The sequence below is a fragment of the Lissotriton vulgaris genome, chromosome 1_1 (genome assembly GCF_964263255.1).
Source record: "Lissotriton vulgaris chromosome 1_1, aLisVul1.2, whole genome shotgun sequence".
Lineage (NCBI taxonomy): Eukaryota > Metazoa > Chordata > Amphibia > Caudata > Salamandridae > Lissotriton > Lissotriton vulgaris.
The window spans coordinates 943,968,335-943,986,819 of NC_141685.1; the positions used below are offsets into that span (position 1 = coordinate 943,968,335).

The 18,485-nt window shown below is 50.2% G+C and overlaps 1 pseudogene; it reads left to right on the top strand.

Annotated features, from left to right (window-relative positions):
* Window positions 1-18,485, top strand: part of LOC147748242 (aquaporin-2-like) — a 129,526-nt pseudogene that overhangs the window by 10,122 nt on the left and 100,919 nt on the right.

Here is an 18,485-nt window from a genome sequence, read left to right on the forward strand (position 1 = left end):
AGAAGTGCCACCTTCCTATTGCGGAGAGCTGCACCAGCCCTAAGTACAATTACTACCATGGTGCTATGAACTGCTTCAATGGATCTGGGTGCAATGAATGTCCTGGTGCAATGAGAAGCTTCAAAGAATACGTGCTGGGGTGCTGACTGCTGAGAAGCACCTTACTGGCTTGACATTGTGAACAGATGTAATACGCTGATGTTGCACAGGGCTTCAAAAGCCCTATGTACCATTACTGCCCTGGTGACGCAAGACCTCAACTAGTCCCAGATACAATGATTGTGTCTCATGGTGAAGAGTATCACCAGACCTGGATGGAATTCGTATCTAGTATTGTGAAAAGCCTTTTAACCTTAAATACGATTACTGAAGCGGCTTTGTGAAAATTCCAGTGGACTTCAACACAATCATTACCTGGCTACTGCAAAGAGCTTCACTATCCCTGAATGCAATTTACGCAATGGTGCTGAGTGCTGAGAACAGCTTCACTGGCATGATGTCGGGAACAGATATACTATACTGCTGCTGTCAAGAGGTTTACTAGACCCACCCGATTACTAGCATTGCCTTAGTGTAGCGACCAGTTTCCTTAGCCCTATTATAATTTTTGTAGTGGTGCTGAGAAGGACTTCATTAGCCCTGAATGCTGTAAGTGTCCTGGTGCCTTAAAAAGCTTCACTTCCACGCTGCTCTCAACTGCTTGCGCACTCTGGGGATGTGAACAGTTCTACTGTCTCCACAAGTGCTGTGAGTGTCTTAACTGTCATAGTGAGAGTTGTGTCCACCTTCTCCTTTTAAAAAATGGAAAGTGAGCGACTGCTCTGGGCCCCCAACCATCCAGGGGTTTCCTAGTAAAATGATTGGGATGAAATTGTCAGAAGTTTCACTATAAACAGCATATGCATAGTTAAAGTATGCATGTGTTTTTTTCTTTCGTTATATTTACACCATCAAGACCAGGCAACGGAAGTGCCTTCAAGCAGAAAAGAGCGCTACATTGCCATGTTACGCTGATTGGATATGCACACTAAGCTCCTGTTAAGCGTGAAGTCCTATGCTGTAGTGGAGGCTAAATATGACTGACTCGAACAGGTAGATGGCTGACCAACAGCCCCCTAGATCTGCATTTATCTTTAGTATTTTTTTTAAACAAAAACAAAAGGCTGGTGAGAGAACTACAGTTGTTTCTCAGCCAGACCTAAAATGTGATGCAGCTTTGAATGCAAACACTCTCTCGGGTGTTGAATTTTTGCAATGCATTTTTCTTTCCGGGGCTTCCTCTGCTCTTACACTATAAATACTGTGTGTGAGAACGGGAGCGGGCACCACTGATGTCCACACTGTACTCAAGTGCGCGCGTGTATGTGTGTTTGTGTGAGAGAGAGAAGCTTGCACTTCTGCTGTACCTGGTGTTTTCTGCAGTTTGGATTCATGCTTTTAGTCTGTACCCATTTAGAGGATGCTTGGGGCCTCATTTATGAATAGTGACGCATCGCTGCGTGAAAACAGCGATGCGTCACTTTTCACTGCGCACTCCTTGCGACACCAATGATGCGTCATATTTAATGTATGACGCATCATGTCGCAAGGACTTACAGATACGTCAGTATTTCTGACGTATCTGTAAGCGCAAAAGTGACGCATTGCTGGAGTGTGTCACAAAAGTGACGCAACTCCAGCAATGCGTCCTTTCACATGGGGCAAGCCCCATGTGAAAGGGCTTGCGTCAGTCTTACGCCTGCTGTGCGGTAGGCGCAAGATTTTGACGCAACAGCATCCTAAAAGTGACGCAGTGAAATCTCATAGATTTCACTGCGTCACTATTACGAGGCTTTTTGCGGGGGAACGCCCCCTCTGCATACATTATACCTGACGCAGGTATAATGTGGCGCAGGGGTTTAAAAAGTGACGTATCTACCTAGATGCGTCACTTTTTAAATATGGCGCAACAAGGCGCTTTTTTTACGCCGCTGGTGCGTCACAAAAAGTGACGCACCGGCGACCCAAAACTGATGCAAGGCCTCATAAATAAGGGCCCTGATGTTTTGTGTGTGTTCCAGCTAACAGTGCCACATCTGTTCTGTGTACACAGAACTCTGGACCACCCCTGCAGCTGCTGTGCATGTTGTGTGTGTAAAGAAAGTGCATCCTGCTATTAACGGTGACATAGAATTTCTGCATGTGAGTCAAAAGTTTGCTGCTGCCGGGTCATGTTTTGTGCCTGTCCTGTGTGTGGCATAAGCTGCCATTGCTGGTGCATAAGGTGTTGATACCCTGTCGGGTAATGCCGCATTCACCTGTACACTGTCTACTGCCATGCTGCTTACAAACAGATCCTCTTGCAATATTCTGAGTTGGGATCAGCCTGTCCTCCGCTGCCAATCGGGCCAACCCGGCATGCCCCAAGTGCAAGGGGTGCAGCCCTGAGGTTTGGGGTCTGGTCCGAAAGATGCAGCAGTTGGGGCGACGCCGTTTGAGAACAGCGTCACTGCGATACACATGAGCAGTTCCTACCCAGGGTTGCTGTGGCAAACAACCCCCCGCCCCAACATACCCAACATCCTGCAAATAACACACAGACACAAGTGTTAAGATTGGGAAAAGTTGCTGCAGGTTTATTACATACAACATTATGTAATCACGGTGGGCATTCTCGCCACCTGCCCACCTGATGAGCCAATCAGCACAGTGGCGAACCACCCAACTGCTGCACCATTATGGTAATCACACTACTCACGCCCCTTGCGGGGCGTATCTAGGCAAACTCCCGGTTGCACAGGCCCACAACCGCCCGAAGGACTACTGGGGCGGCGACACGGGTTCCTGGACTTCCCATGAGGTTCGAGGTTAGGCTCTGGCACCTCTATGTGCCCGCTGAAGTACAGTGTTGCACCTCTCTGCTTCCGGATCGCCCTGTAACTCCGCCACAGCTGGCCGGCGGCCACCGTCGCCGTCCGGGCCCCCCACCACTTCGCTACTTAGGGAAACCTGCAACCCTTGCTCTGCAGAGCTTCTCGCCAGTCCAAAAGGAACAAGTCAAACCAACAGGAGAGATTTGGACCCCTTCCACTTCAAAGTAACCTGATTGTATCCTGAATCAACACATGCCTGATGAACCAAAGCACCTCTGTCACTAATCTGCAGATCAACCCCGGGTCTATATGCCTCTACAGCATTAGAGTAGACTGACCCAGGTACGTGGGGTCATACCCCCAGGTGAAGGACCAAGCGCTGAGGAGGGGCCCCCATTGCTGATAGCGCTTCCTGTAATCTGTACACAAGGAGATCCAGCGCACGCCACTGAGACCCAACCACACACCTACACAAAGCGTCAGCAGACTACATCCCGGTAAGTTTCAACTACTGCCGTAACGCAGTCCCCCGAATAATCAGTAAAAAGTGTTACTGATTAAACGCTTGAGCTTCCATACTCAAAGAGTACAGGGGATAATTGTAGTGAAAATTACATATATTTTATAATAAATAACTTGTGTGGAGTCCCTACATTTGATATCACAGGATTGCAATGGTAAAACACTGGCTTCAGAATGCCCTCGTGAGTTTGGCCAAGGCTGTTTAGTCCATGCTACCAATAGGATAGCTTGACTATAAGGTTGACATATAACCACCACCCTAAGGGATTGCGTTGACTGCTACATGGTGCCCCGAGAGTTGGAGACATCATCATCAGGCTAACTTCTCACATTGGGGAAAGGAGTGTTGGGTCACCAGATAGATCAGTGAGAACCCCCGAAAACGAAGCGGGGAAAATAGTGCTGGCCCCTCCCCCTTGAGCGCCACAGGAGTTAGCCAAGACAGCAAAACTGTACATTGTATAAGTAAGGTGCCCAGGCGAACTTTCGCACAGCAATTGAAGAGTGCCACAATAGCTGAAAAAGCAATTCCAATAGCTTATTTACACAAACTACACGCTGCACGTGACGCTGTACTGCATCCAATAGGAGGATGAAAAGCGTCGCCTCCTGGAATATGTGCTTGGGGTAATTAGCCACTTGTATGCATCACTACCCTTAGTGCATGTCAGAGGGAGGATGCCCCACAAAACTGCAGTGCGATCAGCTTGACTCCCGCCGTTGCAGAGCGGCTCCCTGGTACATCCGGCCCAAAGAAAAGGAGCATACTGCTACTGTGTGCCCTTTTCCAGGGTACGGAAGAAGGAATGTCAGGGTCAACAGACCCCGACGCCATTGGCTCAAGCACTGTAGACCCCACTATCTATGCTCATATTCAATACACTAGATAGATGCAACTAACCATGTGTTTCTATCTAGCCCGGACTGTACCCGAAGGCGTCAGGGCACTTCTATTGGCACATGGACCCCGCAGCGGACCTTAACAGCCTGCCATGGTGATCTGCAATCTGCAGCAAGCAACACCGCACCCGCACGAAGAGGAGCGGATGGCGAAGCAGTGGACAAGCCCTAGGGCCCCACAATACTCTTCACTTATTTAAAGGAAGGCCCTCGTCACACCGTACAATCCTAGAGACCCCCCCTCACCTGGCAAACTCGGCATGCCTCTTGAGCCCATGTTGCCATAAACAAACTAAGCGGGTACCATGCGGCGTCTGCGACGGCCGGACCCGAGGCATAACCGTGACGGGGCCCTTGGAATGCAGCGGCCCGCATGGTGAGACCCCAGTGGGGGTGAGAAGGGAGTAGGCGAAGCACGCCCCCTAGGGCGCCCACCCGCACGCGGTAAGGCAGACAACATGAGCCAGGGTTGCAGCTGGGCTGGCCAGGCCTGTCCCCCCCCCTCCGCCAGTACGACTGGAAGGTCGGCTGGAGGGGCTCAGGGTTCACACGTTTACCCCCACCTCCTCAGCGGCCCGTCGATAAGCGGGCCGCCAAAGCCCGACTCAACCTCCAAGAAGAGGGAGTAGGTGGAGGGGGGTACCAGCCCGTAGGCCATCACTCACCGCGAAATTAGTGTCCCGCAAAAGAGTGTCCCGAGGTAGTACGCACGACGTCCGGAGCGGCAAAGAGGCCTAAACAATGGTGAGGGGGAAAGATATACCCCCTCTCCCTGACTGCCGCCCCGGACGCGCGTCACCGTCCCACCCACCTCCAGCCGGGCAACGCCTGCCCTGGGAGGAGTGGCTGACCACAGCAAGGGGCAGGGGCAGCCCTCTGAGACTAAGGGCCCGCCCTCCTGATGGCCACTGGGTGGCCTCGGGCAGCCAAATTCCCGAATATTCCTCAGTATAAATACCTGGATGCAGGCCTTATGTCACAATGTTTGTAAAATAGGAAACAATAAGTGCAGGTACTCTTAAAATGAGCTATGAGTGTGGCAAGTGGGTGGGGCTAGGGGCGGGCTAAGGACAAGACATATAAGGGACTACTACTATGTGGCGGAATATTTATATATTCTTGATTGCGCACTCACAGCAACAAGCAGCAATGCTCACACAAAGCACTTCAGAATGTCCTTTAAAATCCCTCCCTAATGTCTGGATTCTCTCCCTCTTTCACTCGCGTTTCTCTTACACACACACAAACATGCGCACACAAGCAGGCAAACACCAAGACAGAAGCAGACAGTCACATAAAACACTCAGGTGGGATAAAGGCCATTTACACCCCTTATCTCCCGTGGCTTTCTTAATTGAGGCTATTGCTGATGTCAGCCGGATGCCTGCATTCAGTGTGTGCGCAAATACAGACCATGGTGTGAATGTGAATGACAGCGCAGGACCTGAATGGACCCTGCTCTCTGTCAAACACAGCGTGGTTGTGAACACTGGACATTATGCAGATGAGCCCTGCTGAATAGTTTGAAGGTGGCTCCGCTTGGGCTACAGAGGCGCTTTGGCTGTCAGACACCCTCATTCGTGCGCGTGAACCAAAGCAACAATGAGCCTAACTTTGATGAGTACCGGTACTCTCCTTGGCAGTGGAGAAGTGCTGGTACTCAGAACGGTAAAAAATAGAAGTGCGGGTACTCAGTGCCGGTGAGTACCGGCCCATTTAAAGCACTGGTCTTGAACAAGACCAGACTGGACATCGGGCGTATCCCCAGGAGGCTGGAAGAGTGGAGGACCGGTTTCGATACTGGGGACTGGCTTTGTAGCAGTGCAGCAGTATTAAAAGCACCTGCTGAAGAGTTCCTTGTATACCCAGCAGTTTTCAGGCAACAATAATGGTGTCAAGGGAATTCTGGTGATTAATGTACCTGCTGGAGAGAGATCTGAGTTTTATCTAGTGGATGTTTTGACTTCTCTAAGGTAGCTTAGACGATTAATATGCCTGCTGCAAAGACCATGTATCATGCAGATCACAGAACAGCATTTTATGTGCAGAGCTTAGTGGGTAACAGCTTTTGTCACAGAGATCTTTTTGTTACTGTGCAGTTTATAAGTTACACTTGTAATCTAGCAGAGTGAGCTATGAACTGCGGTAAACATCCTTTACCACAAAGTTTTTACCACGCGGTACCTTTACCACGCCACCGTTACAACGCAAGTCGTTACCACGACTTGCGCTGAAGGGCGCTAAAGGATTAAAAATATTAAATTTACTATCCCAACACCTTCCCTAGGGTCCACGGGGACTGGTGTTAGAATAGTAAATTATACTATTCGAAATCCGCGCCCCCAACGCAAGTCGTGGTAACGACTTGCGTTGTAAGGGATGCGGTGTAAAGGGATGCGTTGTGACGGTACGCGTTGTACCGTCATACATCCATGAACTGCCATCAAAGAGATGCATGCAACCTGCATAGTGCAGATTATAAAGCTGTGCTTCTTCACAGTCTTTCTTTACACTAATATGCAAAAAAGGTTTTGTTTGGATAGCAATTAATTCTTATTAGTAATCTCTGTGTTACCTTCTGAGTTTGTGATTCTCCAGGCAAAGCATTCTAAAAAAAATGCCTACCAGTATGGATGCAAAAACAACAATTGATGGACAGAATGCAGAACAATGTCATACATTCACCCGAGTACAGAGATCTGGGCCAAAATCTATGATGACATGTGAATCCTACACTTTGTGCTCCTCTTTGTCTCAGGTAACATTTTGTATACACTGATTTCACATGTACAATTCATTATCTCTAAATGTATGTATGATGTAAAGTTCTCCAACACCCTACACTGGTATGAAAGGTGCTATAAAACAAAGGAATACATGTGAGAGAGGGGCTATTGAGAGATGAGAGACACTGTTGGTAGGTGATAGTGAGAGAATCATCGAAGAGCCTCAATAAAAAATTGCTGTACCCTGGTGCAATGCAATGTCATTGTTTACTATGCTTTAAAAGATAATACAATTAAATATATAATAAAAATGTGCCGTATAATGTATCGTTTTTGCCTACATTTTCTTTGGGGGAGAACACCCCAAACCCCACTTGCAGTGTTTAGGCTCACTCGCTGCACTCACTATGCACCATATGGGGCTGGTCTGACAACATTTGCCAGGGCACCGCACAACTGCTGTTATGAACAACTAGACTGTCCTGGCGTCCAAACAGTTTTATTTGTTGTTAAATGGCACTACGGTGGGAAAAGCCACAACTGTGGAAGTGCTCCTCACCCTGCAGCTAGCCCTCTGTATTTTAACCTCGACAGATGACCGGGAAACTGACAACGCTGGACTCCCGGCTCTATCCATCGGCCTATCCGTGACTCTAGTGCACCTGCTGGGAGTAAGTATTTGCAGGAGAGTGCCAACAACTACCACCTACCAAAACGGCAAGCACAATACAACCTGACTGCAATGATACTGTGCGATGACGTGATAGATGTAACATACATTCACATCCTGTGCTGAACTGGAAGGCCAAGATCACAGCACTGGCAGGTACTCTCAACCCAGGATCACTGTGGTGACGGGCTTTAGCACCCAGGGGTTCTGATCAAGGAGAGGCCAGCGTATATCACATGATTAAAGTGCCGGTAGAGCCATGACCGAGGAACTTGGGGGCAGTCGGCCTGCCCTACGTGTACCACAAAACATAGTGTTATTAGGGAAAGTGGCTCTTCCAAAACTATTCTGGACCGTCAAATTGAGAGGTTTTGTCCTTTCACACAAGAAACCTTCAGCGAATGTTCAACCTGAATTAAACACCTGGGTCCAGTGCTTAATTTGAGCTAGTGATTTCCCGTGCTCGGCACCGGCACTTAATTGTCGACACTGGCACTTATGACAGCAGCCACATGGTGGTGCTGTTTTTATAAATTAGAGATGAGCAGAACAGCAATTGTTCATTAATTCAGTACACAATAAAACCAACTAATGCCTGCCGCCCAAGCTAATTTTATAGCTTTGGGGACCTGGAATAGGCTGAATTGTCACACTTGTAGTGGGCTGGTTAGCATTAGTTGTGTAGGTACTGTAACTCACAAAAAACAGCGGTGGCAATGGGTGGTGCAAGTTGCAGAGGTCTCCTGACTAGAGCCCTGGCACTTATTTTATTTTACAAATTAGGCACTGCATGGGGCCTTTGGGGGTCTGGTTCATTAATGGATGCAATAACCAGAAATGCCAATAAGTGCGATAATTAGTTGGTCATCTCGCAGGTGTGTCCCAAAAACAAGATTTATGACAATAGTTGGCTGTTGTACCTGAGCTCACAGGAGAGTTGAGTGGGTGTACCTATGACTGCAAAATTTCAGTTTTTTTTATCATACTGCTGGAGGTGTCACTGCACTTTCACTCCTGGATGGTTTGGATGCACATAAGACTTGCAAATGCCCTCGGTTTGCATAGCTGGACATGATCTTTAGCCGGACAGATAGCAAAGTGGCATTAATATTGAGTTGCTTAGGTATTCCCAGCAAAATGAAGCCTACACAGCATTTTCCTGCTAATTTCATACACTGTATTAGAAAACGTGTCAGTTACAATTAACTAAATGATCACACTTTTGTATCTTAGATTTACTACACTGGCTGCTCGATGAACCCCGCCCATCATTTGCGCCATCTGTGATAAACATGGAACTTCGATGACCAGTGGGTAAGACTAGAAATAGGGTATAGCCAGGGCTATAAGTGGGATAAAAAAAACTGGGGGGGTCTCTCAAGGGGCGTGGCAAGTGTAAATAAGGAGGTGGCTAGGGTGACCAACTGGCATGGGTGCAAATTCAAGACGGTGAGTGTATAAATTCAGGACAAAGGGTCAAAATTCAGAAGAAAAATTCAGAACAGGAAGTCAAAATGCAGGACAAAACTTCGGGACAAAAGGTAGGTTTTACAGACACATCAGAGGAGATCGCACAATAGTATAAAAGTAAGTAAACAACTCTGCACTTCACGTTTTTTCAGTACGCCAGCAGCTTACTACCTTATACAATTCAAAACTTGCATCTTGCTCCAGCAGGTATTAGTCTCCAGACATTGGTGAACCACACCTGAAAACAAGTGGGGCCGTTTTTATTGTTGATTGAAAACTACTGGATATACAAGGAACTTTTCAGTGTCAACCTGCAGTAACACCCCTCACCCCCCTTCCAGCCTCCCAGGGAAGCACCTGATGCCCGGTCCAGCCAGTCCGGCCTTGCTACCACCCTCCAATGGTGCCCCTCATCTTCACATAGACCCTCTCTCATGTGTATTTAATTTCTTTTATAGTGCTACTCCTCCCAAGTATGTAAGGCAGGGTGTCGGAGTGTGTTACATCACACACATCATATAGAGACAATGACTCATATAAATGTGAAAGTCAATGCATAAGAAATATTACTTAGGATAATGGGTGCAACAAGGTGTAATCATTCTTTTATCTATCATTCAGTCTTTCCCCATTTATTCTTTCCTTCCATCTGTGTGTCCAGCTATATCCAAACATATTCAACCATTTGAAAACCTATCCACCATGTATCCTTCCATCCATCATTTCACTCATCCATCCCTCCACCCACCCTTTCACTCATCCATCCATTATTCATCAATCCACCTTTTCACTCCATATATCCGTACACTCATCCATCCATTCTTCTACCCATCCATCTATTCACTCATCCATTCAGCCATTTATCCTTTCACCCATCCAGCCATCCTTTCACTTACTCATCCATCCACCCAGTCACTTATCCTTCCACCCATTAAACCTTTCGGTCATTCATCATCCCTTTCTCGCACCATTTATTTTGTTTATAAAGTTTTATATAGTGTGAACGTATACAGTATAAAACATAAGCGGATGATGTAGTATACAAGCATTTGTAATGTGTCAATGTGTAGAAAGGAGAAATATAATATATAGATAACAAACATAGGTGACCCGGAATCAGCAGGATATTGCACAATAAACGGTTGTTGAGCATTAGGTGGTTGTGCTAATATATCTACATATCATATACTCCTTCGATTCACCATGGGTATGAAGTATATGGATAATATAGTAGATCCAAGTCCAACTGAGTGTTACGCTAAATACAGTTATTGAGCATTAACTGGCTGTGGTAATAATCATACATATAATAATCTCATTCATTCCTCCAGAGGTAGGCAATGATATGCGGCTCTGATAGGTGACTCTGGGTCAGCATAGAATTAATACTTAGGAAGTGAATTTGTTCATTAGTAGTATTTTTACTTCTTTTTTGAATGAGGTAAAGGAAGAGATTCCACGCACCGCAGGAAGTAAGGAGTTCCAAATCTTTGTTGCAATCCCTGAGAAAGCTCTGCAACCAGTTCTCTTATTATGGAAGGATTGTGGTTTCAGAAGTAAAGTACTCGCACTACGAAGTTGTCTGCAACCTCCTGACCTTTCTTGCTTTAGAGCTAAGTAACTGGGTGTATTCACCCTTTTACTTATCCATCCATCCTTCCACCCACCCACCCACCCATCTACTCATCCATTCATGACTCCATTAATTGAACCTATTACTCATCCATCCTTTCACTCATCCATTCATCCGTTCTCTCATCCATCCACCCTTTCACTTCTTCACTCATCTATCCATCCTTTTGTTCATCTACCACTTCACTCATTCATTAATCCTTACATCCACCCTTCCACTCAATTCAATTCAAATGATCTTTATTCGGATTTAGTACATCCATAAAAGTACATACAGAATGAAAATACATTTTAAAAACAATTTAAAAACACATATATACAAAGTTAAAAACAGATTATCCAATTGGGTTTAAGCAGCATATGTAACGTAAAGTGCATAATATATAAAGTGCAAAATACATAGTAGAGGGAGAGCATTAGTCTGTTGGTGCACCCTTCCACTCATCCATCCATTTACCCTTTCTCTTATCTTTTCATTAATCCATCCATCCTTTCACTCATATATCCACCAATTCACTCGTCTATCATCTACCCTTTCACTCATTCATCCATCCTTTCACTCACCCATCAACGCTTTTACCCATCCATCTACCCTTTCACACATACATACATCTATTTACCTTTTCTCTCATCCATCCTTCCACTCACTCACTCATCCATCCTTTCTTTCATTATCTATCCATTCACCCTTTCATTCATTCATTCATTCATCCTTTCATTAATCCATCCAGCCATTCACACAATCCTCCACTTATTTATTCACCCACCTTTTCACAATATGAGCTAAGCCTTTGTCTGTAGAGTTGCAGACAAAAGGGGCCCATCAAGAACGTCACCTCGCTGTAGTTCCTTGTTGGACAGGCCACATGAAGGGCCACTCTCCCCCGGCCCAACCAGGCCCGAGCCCAGTCCCGCAAGTACCACACACCACCATTGCACGTCCTCCGTCCCCTCAGGGACCCCTGCCCTCGAGCCTGCCGACCTCGTGGGTCCGATCCACTGCCGGCCCACGCGCCCAGCCTGGGGCGCCATCTTGGACACTCCACCACGAGGCCGCCTGGCCCCCGATCGACCTCAACCCTGGGCCTGGCCCGGCCTCAGACATTCCGGCACCACCCTCCACCCAGGAGGTGAGCGGGCTACTTGGCAAGTCAATGGGAGAAAGAGGTGCCGATGGCTCTCCCCCACCAAGTGCCGCTCGCCCATCGCCTCCCCGGGCGCTGGCTCCACCCCCCTGCTGGGTGTCTGGACTCCCCCATCCCGGACCTCCCGACCTCCAAGTGCGAGGGTCCGGACATCAAAGCGCGCCAGCCCTATAACTGGGGCAGCTCCAGAGCAGGAAGGCAGTTGTATCTTGGAGTCGAGAGACGTAAAGAGGAACTCATCCTGGACAGACTACTGGCGCTGCCATAGCTCTGTCCTGTGCACCATCGTCCTGCCTGTTGGCGCTGCCACAGCCGTCGTAACCTTCATCCTTCATCGTCGTCGGGACCTGCTGGCGTGGCCGCGGACCGTTGTAACCGTCATCTTCCACCGGGACCTGCAGGCTCCGCCGCGGACCGTCGTCCTTCCTTCATCCATCTCGGGACCTGCTTGGCTCCTCCACGGCCCGATCATCTAGAACGCCGAGCTCGAGGATTGAGAGCTATTTTGTACTCATTGGTAACTAAGACTGTCCCGCTACCCCTTTCCTAAACCAGAGACTAGAACCGAGGGGACCCCTGAGTCCAGACCTCCTTGTATCCATCATCGTAACCTAAGAATTGCATATAAAGTCTCGTTAACCTTCAACCTTGTGTGGTGTCCGTCTGTGGGGGGGAAGTTACTTATCTGTACAGTCGTTGGAGACGGCTCTCCCTGGAGACCTCTCCCCGTAACCTCGGCCGACCCTCCCGGTCCGTCTAACATTGGTGGCAGCGGTGGGATCCGAATCACCGCATAAACGTACAGAGAGTAGCTCACCCCACGACGAAGTCACAATGACCACGAAAGAGAGCGGATCAACCGAGAAATTCCAAATGGAAAAATTGGAGGAGTACAACCATCGTGAACTTAAACAATTCTGCATCGAACTGGGTATCGCTACCACCGGACTGAGTACCAAGGACGATTTTAAGCATGCCCTAGAATCTTGGGCAGAAACCGGGGCTGCCGGAACCCCTGATCAAAGCACCGTAGAAAAAACGACCACGGCCCCGGAAGGGCAAAGAACGGGTCTCTCGCAAGGCGAGATCCAGGAAAGAGAAAGGACCCGACTACACGAACTAGAAATGGCCCGACTTAAAATGGACGTTGAACTTAAGTTGGCCGAACAAAAAATCAACTTAGAGCACCTGCGTCTCCGAGAAGAAAGAGAGGAGAAACAGAGACAAAGGGAGCTCGAGGAAAAAAAACTAGCGTACGAACACGAACGAAACCTAGCCGAGATCAACCTACGCAAGCAGAATAAAGAAGCAGGGGTGCCCGAGCGACCCCCCACCCCAGGGGCCACAGACAAAAAGGTACACATCCCCAAGGATGTTGTCCGAGAATACTTCAGAGAGGACGACATCCAGCAATGGTTTAAAGCCTATGAAATCGCTATGACTGCACACCGGATCGATAGAAGCGACTGGGGAGCCGGTCTCTGGGGAAGATTCCTCAATGAGGGCCGCGACACCCTACTACAGCTCCCGGACCACCAGATGACCTCCTACGACCATATGAAAGTGGCCCTCCTCACCCGCTATGGTCTCACACCCGAGATGTACCGTCAGAGGTTCCGAGACTGCACCCGCATCCCGGGTACAACTTGGGTGGACTATGTAACATACTTTAGCCGAGCCTTCGAGGGCTGGATCCGAGGAAGCAACGTCACGACCTACGAGCAACTATTTAACCTGATGGTATGGGAGCATCTGTCGAACAATTGCTTCATTGAACTCCGCCAACACCTCCTCGACAGCAAGTTAACGGATCCCCGGCAGCTCGCAGCCGAAGCTGACCGGTGGGAGATCACCAGAGTGGGCCGGAATGGGTCCTACGAACAGAACCGGAACAACAATGGTCAGCACCGACCCAGAGGAGGAGGAGGGGGCCAAGGGCGAGGAAGAGACAACGCCCCGGTCGCCCCCGCTACCAACACCACCCCCCCGGCCAACCGGGGTAGCACCCCAGCGCGACCGGGGTACAGAGCCAATGTCACGTGTCACCGATGTCAACGAGTCGGCCACTATGCGAACGACCCAAACTGCCCGCAGTACCAGAGCCCAAGACCCCGCCAAGTGGCCGCTGCAGCCCTAGGGGAAGAACAGATCTCCGAGGAACAGGAAGAGTACGAACAAGAGCACCAAGAGTGGGAGCCAGCCGCCATGACTCTAGCCTGCTTAGGGGGGAAAGACATGGTCCCGCGGGTCCCCCTACCCGCTAACACCCAGAAGTACAGCCAATGGGTGAGCATCAATGGACACCAGGCCGAAGCCCTTCGTGACACCGGGGCCAGTGTAACAGCCGTCCGCTGTCACCTGGTGGCCCCAGAACAGTATCTACCGAACATTCTCTGCCCTGTACGATCAGCCGATAACTCGGAGAGCCTGTGTCGGATGGCCTGCGTCCCCTTCGAATGGGGGGGGGTCTCCGGCATGTTGAAAGTGACGGTCCGAGACGATGCCCCCGTAGACTGCCTCCTGGGCAATGACCTGGAAAGCTCTCCATGGGCCGCCGTGGAGCGAAAGGAACACCTGGGGATGTTGGGCGTCCCGGACTGGGCGTGCGTCACCACCCGTTCCATGGCCGCCCGTGCCAACCACCCGCCAGAAGAACCCGAATGGCCGGCGCCACCGCCTCCGGTCGCCCCGGCCGAAAACACCGACCGTAACATTCCCGCCGAACCAGCCCAACCTACCGACCTCGCTAACCTCGACCAGTGGCCTCAAGAAGGGGGGCCCACGCAAGAACAATTTCGCAAAGAACAGAAGACCTGTCCCTCCCTCGAGGGACTCCGCCAGCAAGCGCTCGCCCAAAGCGCAGGGGATACCCCCGGAACTCATTGGGTCTACTGGGACAATGATCTGCTGTACAGCGAGCAAAGAATCGCCGAGCTGGGGAGCAACCGAGTACTAGTGGTACCCCTCCGTTTCAGAGACTTCCTGTTAAACCTGGCCCACGATGTCCCCCTGGCAGGACATCTGGGACAAGATAAAACCTACAGTCGCCTAGTGACCCACTTCTTCTGGCCCAAAATGAGAAACGATGTGCACCAGCATTGCCGATCTTGCCCCACGTGCCAAGCCAGTGGGAAGAGCGGCCGCAAACTAAAGGCTCCCCTGCAACCTTTTCCCGTGGTCACTACCCCGTTTGAGAGAGTCGGAATAGACATTGTGGGGCCCTTGGACCCACGCACAAAACAAGGCCATCGATTCATCCTAGTGCTAGTGGACCACGCCACCCGCTACCCTGAGGCTGCTCCTCTGCGAACTGTGACAGCCCCGGTGGTCGGCCGGGCCCTGATGGGGATCTTCTCCCGTGTGGGCTTCCCCCGAGAAGTCGTCAGCGACAGAGGCACGAACTTTATTTCCAAATACATGAAGTCCCTCTGGCAACAGTGCGGGGTCACCTACAGATTCACAACCCCCTATCACCCTCAAGGGAACGGACTCGTTGAGCGGTTCAACCGCACGCTAAAGGGAATGATCGGGGGGTTGGAGGAGCCCCTCCGTCGCCAGTGGGATGTGCTGCTGCCGTGCCTCCTCTTCGCGTATCGAGAAGTCCCCCAGAAATCCCTGGGCTTCAGCCCATTTGAACTGCTATATGGACACCCAGTGCGAGGGCCGCTCAGTCTCGTCAAAGAAGGCTGGGAGATGCCTCCGCTAAAGAACCCTCCAGATGTCTTCCGGTACCTCCTCACCCTCCGCAACCAGACCCGGCGGTTCAGAGAACTAGCGAAGGCCAACCTAGAGGCCAGTCAAGAGGACATGAAAAAATGGTATGACCAGAACGCCTCATCCATTGAATTCGAACCTGGCCAACAGGTATGGGTGATGTCCCCCACTGAGCCATGCGCCCTGCAAGACAAATGGACGGGGCCCTTCAAAGTAATAGAGCGCAAGGGTCCTGCCACTTATCTCATCGACATGGAATCCTCCCGGAACCCTCTCCGGGTCCTCCACGCTAACAGACTAAAGCCCCACTTTGTGCGAACAGAGCTCAGCCTCCTGATGGCCACAGACACTGGGGTTGAAGAAGACTCCGAGCCTCTCCCTGACCTCCTACGGACTCAAGAGCAAGACGGCTCCGTGGATGGGGTCCGGCTCTCAGAGGCCCTCACCAGAGAACAACGCCAGGAGTGTCAAGCCCTCCTATCACAGTTCGCCAGCCTGTTCTCCCTCACCCCGGGTGTCACTTCCTGGTGTGTGCACGATGTGGATACCGGGGACAGCCCCCCTATCCGCCACCGGGCCTACCGCGTGCCAGACCGGGTACGGGCCTGCATCCAGGAAGAAATAGCCAAGATGCTCACGATCGGGGTCATCGAGCCCTCAGACAGTCCCTGGGCCAGCCCTGTCGTACTGGTCCCCAAAGCAGCTGCCCCCGGCACCACACCAGAACTCCGGTTCTGCGTCGCCTACCGGGGCTTGAATGCGGTCACCAGAACAGACGCGCACCCCATCCCCCGGGCAGATGAACTAGTCGACCGAATGGGAGCTGCCCGCTACCTCAGCATCTTCGACCTGACAGCAGGCTATTGGCAGATCGGCCTCACACCCCGGGCGCAAGAACGTTCTGCCTTCTCCACCCCCGATGGCCATTACCATTTCACGGTCATGCCCTTCGGCATGAAGAATGCCCCAGCAACATTCCAACGGCTCGTCAATCAGGTCCTAGCGGGGCTCGAAGGATTCAGCGCTGCCTACCTAGACGACATCGCTGTATACAGCCACCATTGGACCGAGCACCTCCACCACCTCCAAGCAGTGCTGCAAGCCCTTCAGCGAGCTGGCCTCACGATCAAGGCCAGCAAGTGTCAAATTGGGCAAGGGTCTGTAACCTACCTCGGACACCAGGTGGGAAGCGGCCTAGTGGCCCCGCTACAGCTGAAAATTGCCGCCATCCAGGCCTGGCAGCCCCCCATCACCCAAACCGAGGTACGAGCCTTCCTGGGCCTCACGGGCTACTACCGAAGGTTCGTAAAAGACTATGGTACCATAGTGGGGCCCCTCACAGAACTCACGTCAAAGAACCAACCCAAGAAAGTCACCTGGACCCCAGAGTGTCAAACTGCATTTGAACAATTAAAGGCCGCCATGTGTTCCGCCCCTGTGCTCCAGGCCCCAGACTACAGCCGGGAGTTCGTCGTCCAGACGGACGCCTCCGACCAGGGCATTGGGGCAGTCCTGTCTCAAGTGAACACCGAAGGCCTTGATCAACCGGTGGCCTTCATCAGCCGGAGACTCCTACCACGGGAGCAACGCTGGAGCACCATAGAGAGGGAAGCCTTCGCTGTGGTATGGGCCCTCAAGAAACTCCGGCCCTACCTTTTCGGCACCCACTTTCGGGTGCAGACCGACCACCGACCCCTGCAATGGCTGATGCACATGCGGGGGGAGAACCCAAAGTTGCCCCTGCACATAGGCAATCTGAAAACTTAGAAGTCATGAGTCATGCGTGATGCACAGTGCCAGGACGTGAGGTGACTGTGACATGGTGTTATTTTCATGACCTTAAGTGGGTTAAAAAACTGGGTGGTCTCTTCAAAGGGGTTGTTCGATGTAATTAAGGGCATGGCTTAAAATACCTAGGCTAAAAATATGTGCTTAGCATAATGTTCCCCCCGACTGGTATTATGTTGTTTCTATCATTGCATCCAGATATATAATACAACAAGTATCATTACACCAACAACAAGCCAGGACTATTGACTTTGTCAATGGTTGTTAGTTACTTAAAATAAAAAAGCAGCAACCATGGCTTTGTTTAATATAATATTGAAAATGCGTCAGTTATAAAATGATGAGACAGTGAAAGAACTATAACCCATTCTTTTTTATTTGTTTCAAAGGCTACTTTATATAAACTGTATACTCACGTTGCAGTATGGGAGTTTTACCTTTTTCATCTAACAGAATGCCCTGCTGTACCCAGAGGCAGGAGGAGGCCACCACATGCTTTAACAGCCCAGACTGCCCCATTTTATGGCAAGACCGGAGGCTCCTATTATGCTAACATCTTGCTTTATTACCAACAGCAGCCAAGATAAGTGAAAATACTACAGTTCCCAGGGGCCCAAGTAACAGGCTGGCCAATGGGAATGAAGAAAAAATGACATGACTGACCAATGATATGCAGGTACAGTAATAAAGGTCACCACTGACTGCGCAGCTTCCTCTTTTCTTGCCTCTGGCAGTCAGATAAGTGCCTTTATCTTTTGTGCTCCATTCTTTATTATATTGTTCTACTGCTTATGCATATTTGATATTGTTTGCTACTCGTTTGGTTCTCAGTTTCCCCCGCGCTCCTCCTGCGCTTCCTTTTGAGTCTTTTACCAGCTTTCAGCGCTCGGCGCCACTCGCGTCCGTTTGAGCTCCCCCCCCTCCGGGTTCTGTTACAGTGGTTTGTGCCGCCTGCGTGCGTCGTGCGCACTGTTTCCTCATTGCTTGGCGCTTACCTTCTGTACTTCGGTGGTGCGAGCTCTCTCCGTGGTTTTGGCGCTCTCCTCACTGTGTATTTTCCCCACTA